The sequence below is a fragment of the Amblyraja radiata genome, chromosome 45 (genome assembly GCF_010909765.2).
Source record: "Amblyraja radiata isolate CabotCenter1 chromosome 45, sAmbRad1.1.pri, whole genome shotgun sequence".
NCBI classification, from domain to species: Eukaryota; Metazoa; Chordata; class Chondrichthyes; order Rajiformes; family Rajidae; genus Amblyraja; species Amblyraja radiata.
In genome coordinates, this window is record NC_046000.1 from 5,166,385 (window position 1) to 5,174,591 (window position 8,207).

The following is an 8,207-nucleotide window of genomic DNA, read 5'->3' on the forward strand; positions in this document are numbered from 1 at the left end:
GTGACCGCCACCCCTATGAACAGGAAGACCTTCTAGTACTCGGCGTTGACTTCGTTCCCACTAAACAGCTACATTGCCTAGCCGAACATACTGCTGCCGACCCCACTCTCCAAAGACTGTCATCTGCGATTAAAGGTGGTTGGCCAGACAAGCGCGCTAGCGCTCCAGCAGAAACACAGCTGTTCTTCCTAGTCCGCGACGAACTGGTCATACAGGACGGCGTTATAGTCAAGGGCCACAAAGTCGTGATCCCTTCATCGTTGTACGACAAATACTACTGTGAGGCACACAGCGGTCACCCGGGAGTTGATGCTGCACTCGCCCACGCACAGAGCCGGTTCTACTGGCCGGGGATGGCCAAATACATACGGGACCGTGTCTCGTCTTGCCCCACCTGCAACAGTCTCGCACCCCACCAGCAGAGGCAGCCCCTACTGCTACAGCCTGCACCAGCCCTGGCCTGGACTTCGGTGGCAGCTGACATTTTCGAGTGGCGCGATAAGCACTACCTCGTCCTTGCAGACCCGTTCTCAAACTGGTTTGAAGTAGAACTCCTGACCTCTCTCACGTCTGAAATGGTCATCCGCAAGCTGCGGAAACACTTTTCCACATTCGGTTCACCTGTCCGTCTGCAGACCGACAACGGCAGACAGTTTACCAGCCACGAGTTTAAGATCTTTGTCAACCGATGGAACTTCCACCACGTTACGAGCAGCCCTGAGTACCCGCAGAGTAACGGACTTGCTGAACGGGCTGTCAGGAGTGCTAAACAACTGATGGAGCAAGCGCGCCTGGCGAATTCGGACTTTTACCTTGATCTCCTCAACCTCAGGAACATAGCCAGAGACGAAACCCTGGGATCACCAGCCCAGCGGCTTATGTCCAGAACGACACGACCACCGATTCCGATTGCTCAGCACAAGCTGATACCTCGTGTGCTGGAGCCTGCCTCCATCCAAACGCCCATTCAGGAGAAGCACAATATTCAGAAACGGTCACACGACAGGTCATGCAAACCCCTCATGCCTCTGCTGCCGGGACAGGTTGTTCATCTACAAACTGCGAGTGGATATTCCTGCCTGGCCACCGTGGTTGGCACAGCTGACGCGCCTCGATCTTACCTTGTGGACTATGAGGGGACAGTTTACCGCAGAAGTCGTCAACATCTGTTGGCTGTGCAGGAACACTGTCCGCCGCCCCGCCAGCAGGACCCTATGCTCCACCGCTTCTGTTCCAGCCGTCTGCTGCAGATCCAGTTACCAGCCCCAGCATGCCCCCCACCCCTCGCATGTTCCGTTCTCCTCTGCGTGGCGCGGCTGTGGCTAACCGCAGATTAACCCCTCCTGTTTGTTTATCCCCTCCGCCGCCTCCAGCCCACTCCACGGCCTTCTCGCCTCCGGGTCTGTCGCCGCCCTCTAATCTTTCCGATAAAGGGGGGGAGGGTTTGGTCCGTACGTGTTCGGGCCGTGTCAGTAAACCGCCTGTTAGATATGGTGATTTTGTTTAACTTTAATGGCACGAGTACCCACCATACTCAAGCTTCTAAGGGGAAGGATGTAGATTGGTTTATGAATGCAACCAATCATATATATCTCAGCATCACTAATCCCGCCTACTGTATCATTTATACTAACACCCACTTCTCCCGCTACATAATTCAGTAGCAGGCTGGAGTCAGTGACTACTATTATGTTGTTAAGTCTGAATGTATATTAGAGACTATCTTGAAGTTACACGTGTGTAATGTCTCATTTACAGAGTCTTCCTTGACAAACCGACTCTCCGTAATCTTCTCAGGAAGTAGAGGCGCTGATGTGCTTTCTTGATAATTGTCGAATATTATGTTCAGAGTTTTAATGATAATGATTTTATAGAAACTTACAAAATTCTTAAGGGGTTGGACAGGCTAGATGCAGTAAGACTGTTCCCGATGTTGGGGAAGTCCAAAACAAGGGGTCACCGTTTAAGGATAAGGGGGAAATCATTTAGGACCGAGAGGAGAAAGAAATTTTTCACACAGAGAGTGGTGAATCTCTGGAATTCTCTGCCACAGAAGGTAGTTGAGGCCAGTTCATTGGCTATATTTAAGAGGGAGTTAGATGTGGCCCTTGTGGCTAAAGGGGTCAGGGGGTATGGAGAGAAGGCAGGTACAGGATACTTAGTTGGATGATCAGCCATGATCATATTGAATGGCAGTGCAGGCTCGAAGGGCCGAATGGCCTACTCGTGCACCTATTTTCTATGTTTCTATGTATGACCGGGCTAAACCTCACTCGGACTGGGCATACGTTTGGCTTCAAGCTGAGTTCAAAGCCGTTTCCTTGTCAGTGAGAAAATAACAAGAATCTGAGGGGAATAAGAGGTGACCGTGGCTGACAAAGGAAGTCAAGGACAGTATAAATATAAAAGAGAAGAAGTACAATGTAGCAAAGATGAGCGGGAAGCAAGAGTATTGGGTAATGTTTAAAGAGCAACAGAAGATAACTAAAAAGGCAATACAGGGAGAAAATAAGAGGTACGAAGGTAAGCTCGCCAGGAATATTAAAAAAAACTGTAGTCAAAGCATCTTTAGGTATGTGAGGAGGAAACAATTAGTTAAGACATCTGTGGGTCCCTTGAAGATAGAAACAGGTGAATTTATACTGGAGAACAGGGAAATGGCAGATGAGTTGAACATGGTACTTCACTAAGGAAGGCACAAACAATCTCCCAGATGTACTGGTGTCCAGAGGACCTAGGGTGATGAATGAAATGAAGAAAATTCACATTGGGCAGGAAATGGTGTTGGGTAGACTGATGGGACTGAAGGCTGATAAATCCCCAGGGCCTGATGGTCTGCATCCCAGGGTACTTAAGTAAGTGGCTCTTGATCAATTCCTGTGGATTGGAGGGTAGCTAATGTTATCCCACTTTGGACAAAAGGAGGGAGAGAGAAAACAGGGAATTATAGACCAGTTAGCCTGACATCGATGGTGGGGAAGAAGCTGGAGTCAATTATAAATTATGACATAGAGGCACTTTTGGAGAGTAGTAACAGGATCGGTCTGAATCAGCATGGATTTACTAAGGGGAAATCATGCTTGACTAATCTTCTGGACATTTTTAAGGTTGTAACTAGGAAAATGGACAAGGGAGAGACAGTGGATGTAGTGGCCTTTTCAGAATAGCAGGCAGTGACTAGTGGGGTACCACAAGGCTCGGTGCTGGGACCGCAGCTATTTACAATATACATTAATGATTTAGTAGATGAAGGGATTAAAAGTAACATTAGCAAATTAGCAGATGACACAAATCTGGGTGGCAGTGTGAACTGAGGGTAGGGTGCTGTGAGGATGCTGGTTGGGTGAGGGCGGATGCATGGCAGATGCAGTTTAATGGGGATATATGTGAGGTTATCCACTTTGGTGGCAAGAATAGGAAGGCAGATTATTATCTGAATTATGTCAAGTTAGGAAAAGGGGAAGTACACCGAGATCTGAGTGTCCTTATTCAGCAGTCACTGAAAGTAAGCATGCAGGTACAGCAGGCAGTGAAGAAAGCTAATGGCCTTCATAACAAGAGGAGTTGAGTATAGGAGCAAAGAGGTCCTTCTACAGTTGTACAGGGCCCTAGTGAGACCACACCTGGAGTATTGTGTGCAGTTTTGGTCCCCAAATTTGAGGAAGGACATTCTTGCAATTGAGGGAGTGCAGCGTAGGTTCATAAGGTTAGTTCCCGGGATGGCAGGACGTATGTTGAAAGAATGGAAGGACTGGGTTTATACACTGGAATTTAGAAGGATAAAAGGGGATGTTATTGAAACCTACAAGATTATCAAGGGATTGTACACGCGAGAGGCAGGAAACATGTTGCTGATGTTGGGGGAGTCCAGAATCAGGGGCCACAGTTTGATTAGGTTTAAGATAGTTATGGATAGGGATGGAGAGGGTCCAAGTATTAAAATGCTCAACTGGGGTAAGGCCAACTTTGAGGGTATGAGAGAAGGTCTCGCTCAAGTTGACTGGAGCAGGTTGTTAGAGGGGAAAGGAACATCGGCCAAGTGGGATGTTTTTAAAAGTGTACTGAAGAAAGCTCAAGATGTTTATGTCCCCGTTAGAGTGAAGGGCAAAGCAGACAAGTGTAAGGAAGCTTGGCTGACGAGGGAAATTGAGACATTAGTCAAAACCAAGAAGGATGCATGGGACAGGTATAGGCAGCTGGGATCAAGTGCATCCCTGGAGGAGTTTCCCCAGCAATTTTGTGTACCTTCGATATTCCAGCATCTGCAGTTCCTTTTTGAACACATCGATATCAGGCTAACTGGTCTATAATTCCGTTTTCTCTCTCCCTCCTTTCGTCCAAAGTGGGATAACATTAGCTACCCTCAAATCCGCAGGAACTGATCCTGAATCTATAGAACATTTGAAAATTGATCACCAATGCATCCACGGTCCCTGGGATGCAGACCATCATGCCCTGGGGATTTATCAGCCTTCAGTCCCATCAGTCTACCCAACACCATTTCCTGCCCAATGTGAATTTCCTTCATTTCATTCATCACCCTGGGTCCTCTGGCCACCAGTACATCTGGGAGATTGTTTGTGCCTTCCTTAGTGAAGTACCATGTTCAACTCATCGGCCATTTCCCTGTTCTCCAGTATAAATTCACCTGTTTCTATCTTCAAGGGACCCACAGATGTCTTAACTAATTGTTTCCTCCTCACATACCTAAAGATGCTTTTACTACAGTTTTTATAATATTCCTGGCGAGCTTACCTTCGTACCTCTTATTTTCACCCCGTATTGCCTTTGTAGTTATCTTCTGTTGCTCTTTAAACATTACCCAATACTCTTGCTTCCCGCTCATCTTTGCTACATTGTACTTCTTCTCTTTTATATTTATACTGTCCTGGACTTCCTTTGTCAGCCACGGTCACCTCTTATTCCCCTCAGATTCTTGTTATTGTCTCACTGACAAGGAAACGGCTTTGAACTCAGCTTGAAGCCAAACGTATGCCCAGTCCGAGTGAGGTCATACATAAAAACATAGAAAATAGGTGCAGGAGTAGGCCATTCGGCCCTTCGAGCCTGCACTGCCATTCAATATGATCATGGCTGATCATTCAACTAAGTATTCTGTACATGCCTTCTCTCCATCCCTTTAGCCACAAGGGCCACATCTAACTCCCTCTTAAATATAGCCAATGAACTGGCCTCAACTACCTTCTGTGGCAGAGAATTCCAGAGATTCACCACTCTCTGTGTGAAAAATTTATTTCTCCTCTCGGTCCTAAAAGATTCCCCCTTATCCTTAAACGGTGACCCCTTGTTTTGGATTTCCCCAACATCGGGAACAATCTTACTGCATCTAGCCTGTCCAACCCCTTAAGAATTTTGTAAGTTTCTATAAAATCATTATCATTAAAACTCTGAACATAATATTCGATAATTATCAAGAAAGCACATCAGCGCCTCTACTTCCTGAGAAGATTACGGAGAGTCGGTTTGTCAAGGAAGACTCTCTCTAACTTCTACAGGTGCACAGTAGAGAGCATGCTGACTGGTTGCATCGTGGCTTGGTACGGCAACTTGAGCGCCCTGGAGAGGAAGAGACTACAAACAGTAGTAAATGCTGCCCAGTCCATCACCGGCTCTGACCTTCCTTCCATTGAGGGGATTTATCGAAGTCGCTGCCTCAAAAAGGCTGGCAGTATCATCAAAGACCCACACCATCCTGGCCACACACTCATCTCCCTGCTACCTTCAGGTAGAAGGTACAGGAGATTGAAGACTGCAACGATCAGGTTCAGGAATAGCTACTTCCCCACAGCCATCAGGCTATTAAACCTGGCTCGGACAAAACTCTGAACATTAATAACCCATTATCTGTTATTTGCACTTCATCAGTATATTTAATCATGTGTTTTGTAATCAATGCCTACTATGTTCTGTTGTGCTGAAGCAAAGCAAGAATGTCATTGCCCTATCAGGGACACATGACAAAAAAACTCACTTGAACTTGAACTAGAAGATCCCCCATTAATCTTCTAAATTCTAGCGCGTACAAGCTGAGTCTATCCAGTCTTTCTTCATATAAAAGTCCTGACATCCCAGGAATCAGTCTGGTGATCCTTTTCTGTACTCCCTCTATGGCAAGAATGTCTTTCCTCAGATTAGGAGACCAAAACTGTACGCAATACTCCAGGTGTGGTCTCACCAAGACCCTGTACAACTGCAGTCGAACCTCCCTGCTCCAATACTCAAATCCTTGTGCTATGAATGCTAACATACCATTCGCTTTCTTCAATGCCTGCTGCACCTGCATGCCTACTTTCAATGACTGGTGTACCATGACACCCAGGTCTCGTTGCATCTCCCCTTTTCCCAATCGGCCACCATTCAGATGATGTTTACTTTCTTGTTTTGCCACCAAAGTGGATAACCTCACATTTATCCACATTATACTGCATCTGCCATGCATTTGCCCACTCACCCAGCCTATCCAAGTCACCTTGCAGCCTCCTAGCATCCTCCTCACAGCTAACACTGCCCCCCAGCTTCGTGTCATCCGCAAACTTGGAGATGTTGCATTCAATTCCCTCGTCCAAATCATTAATATATATTGTAAACTAGACCAAGTGCAGACCCGTTGGGTCTGTTCCCCCAACGTGCGGTTGTGGGGGGGGGAGGAGACATGCAGCGTCACACACTAACTATCCCCCGCCCCCCCCCCCCGCACTCATGCTAATTACCCCCCTTGATATTATATTAATATTATTAATTTGCTCCTTTTACCCCATAACCACCCTATCTACTGATGGGGAGGAGGTGAGGAGAGAGAGAGGGTGATAGTGAGGGGGAGAGAGAGGGGGTGCTGAGAGGGGGGTGAGATGAGGGGAGGGGGAGAGGTGGGGAGCAGGGAGGGGGAGGGAGGGGGAGGGTGGATGGAAGAGGGTAGGGGTGTGGAGGGGAGGGGGTTTAGGGGAGGGAGGGGAGAGAGAGAGGGGGAGAGGAGGGGGGAGGGGGGAGAAGTGGGGGGAGGGGGGAGGAGAGGGGGGCAGAGGGGGAGAGATAGGGTGTGCTGAGAGGGGGGTGAGATGAGGGGAGGTGGAGAGGTGGGGAGCAGGGAGGGGGAGGGAGGATGGAGAGAAGGAGAGGAGGGGAGAGGAGAGGGGGGAGAGGAGAGGGAGAGGAGAGGGAGAGGAGAGGGGAGGAGAGGAGAGGAGAGGGGGGAGAGGAGGGGGGAGACGAGAGGGGGGAGAGGAGAGGGGGGATGGAGAGGAGGGGGATGAGAGGGGGGAGAGGAGGAGGGGGGGATAGGAGGAGGGGGGAGAGGAGAGAGGGGGAGAGGAGAGGAGAGAGGGGGGAGAGGAGAGGGGGGGAAGAGGAGAGACGAGAGGGGGGAGAGTGGAGAGAGGGGGGGAGAGGAGAGAGGGGGGGGAGGAGAGAGGGGAGAGAGGAGAGGGGGGGAGAGAGGAGAGGGGGGGAGAGAGGAGAGGGGGGAGAGAGGAGAGGGGGGGAGAGAGGGGGGGGGGAGAGGGGGGGGGGGAGAGGGGGGGAGAGAGAGGAGGGGGAGAGGAGAGGTGGGGGGAGAGGAGAGGAGAGGGGGGATAGGAGAGAGGAGGGAGAGGAGAGAGGGGGTGAGGAGAGAGGGGCGAAGAGGAGAGACGAGAGGGGGAAGAGAGGAGAGGGGGGGGAGGAGAGAGGGGGGGAGAGGAGAGAGGGAGGGGGAGAGAGACAGGGGGGAGAGGAGAGAGGGGGGGAGAGGAGAGAGGGGGAGAGGAGAGGGAGGGGGGGGAGAGGAGAGAGAGGAGAGGGGGGAGAGGAGAGGGGGGAAAGAGGAGAGGGGGGGAGAGAGGAGAGGGGGCGGAGATGGGGGGGAGAGAGGGGGGGGAGGAGAGGGGGGAGAGAGAGAGAAAGAGAGAGGGATAGGGAGAGAGAGGTGGGGAGAGAGAGGAGGGGAGAGAGAGAGAGTGTCTTTTTAATTCAACCCAGACAACCATTTGCAGGCAGTGCTTTTTAATTCAACCTAACTATATTTTCATTTTCAAACCAAATTAAGGGTACTCACAGTGCTGTAGACATTTGTTTAGTGTCATTCATAGCTCAGAGTGACAGAGACTAATTGACAGAGCTCCAGCTTACAGAGACTAATTGAGGCACACAACTTCCTGGTTTTATAGTCCCTTCCCCTGCCTCCAGCGGGAGCAGCAGAGAGAATGGGGAAT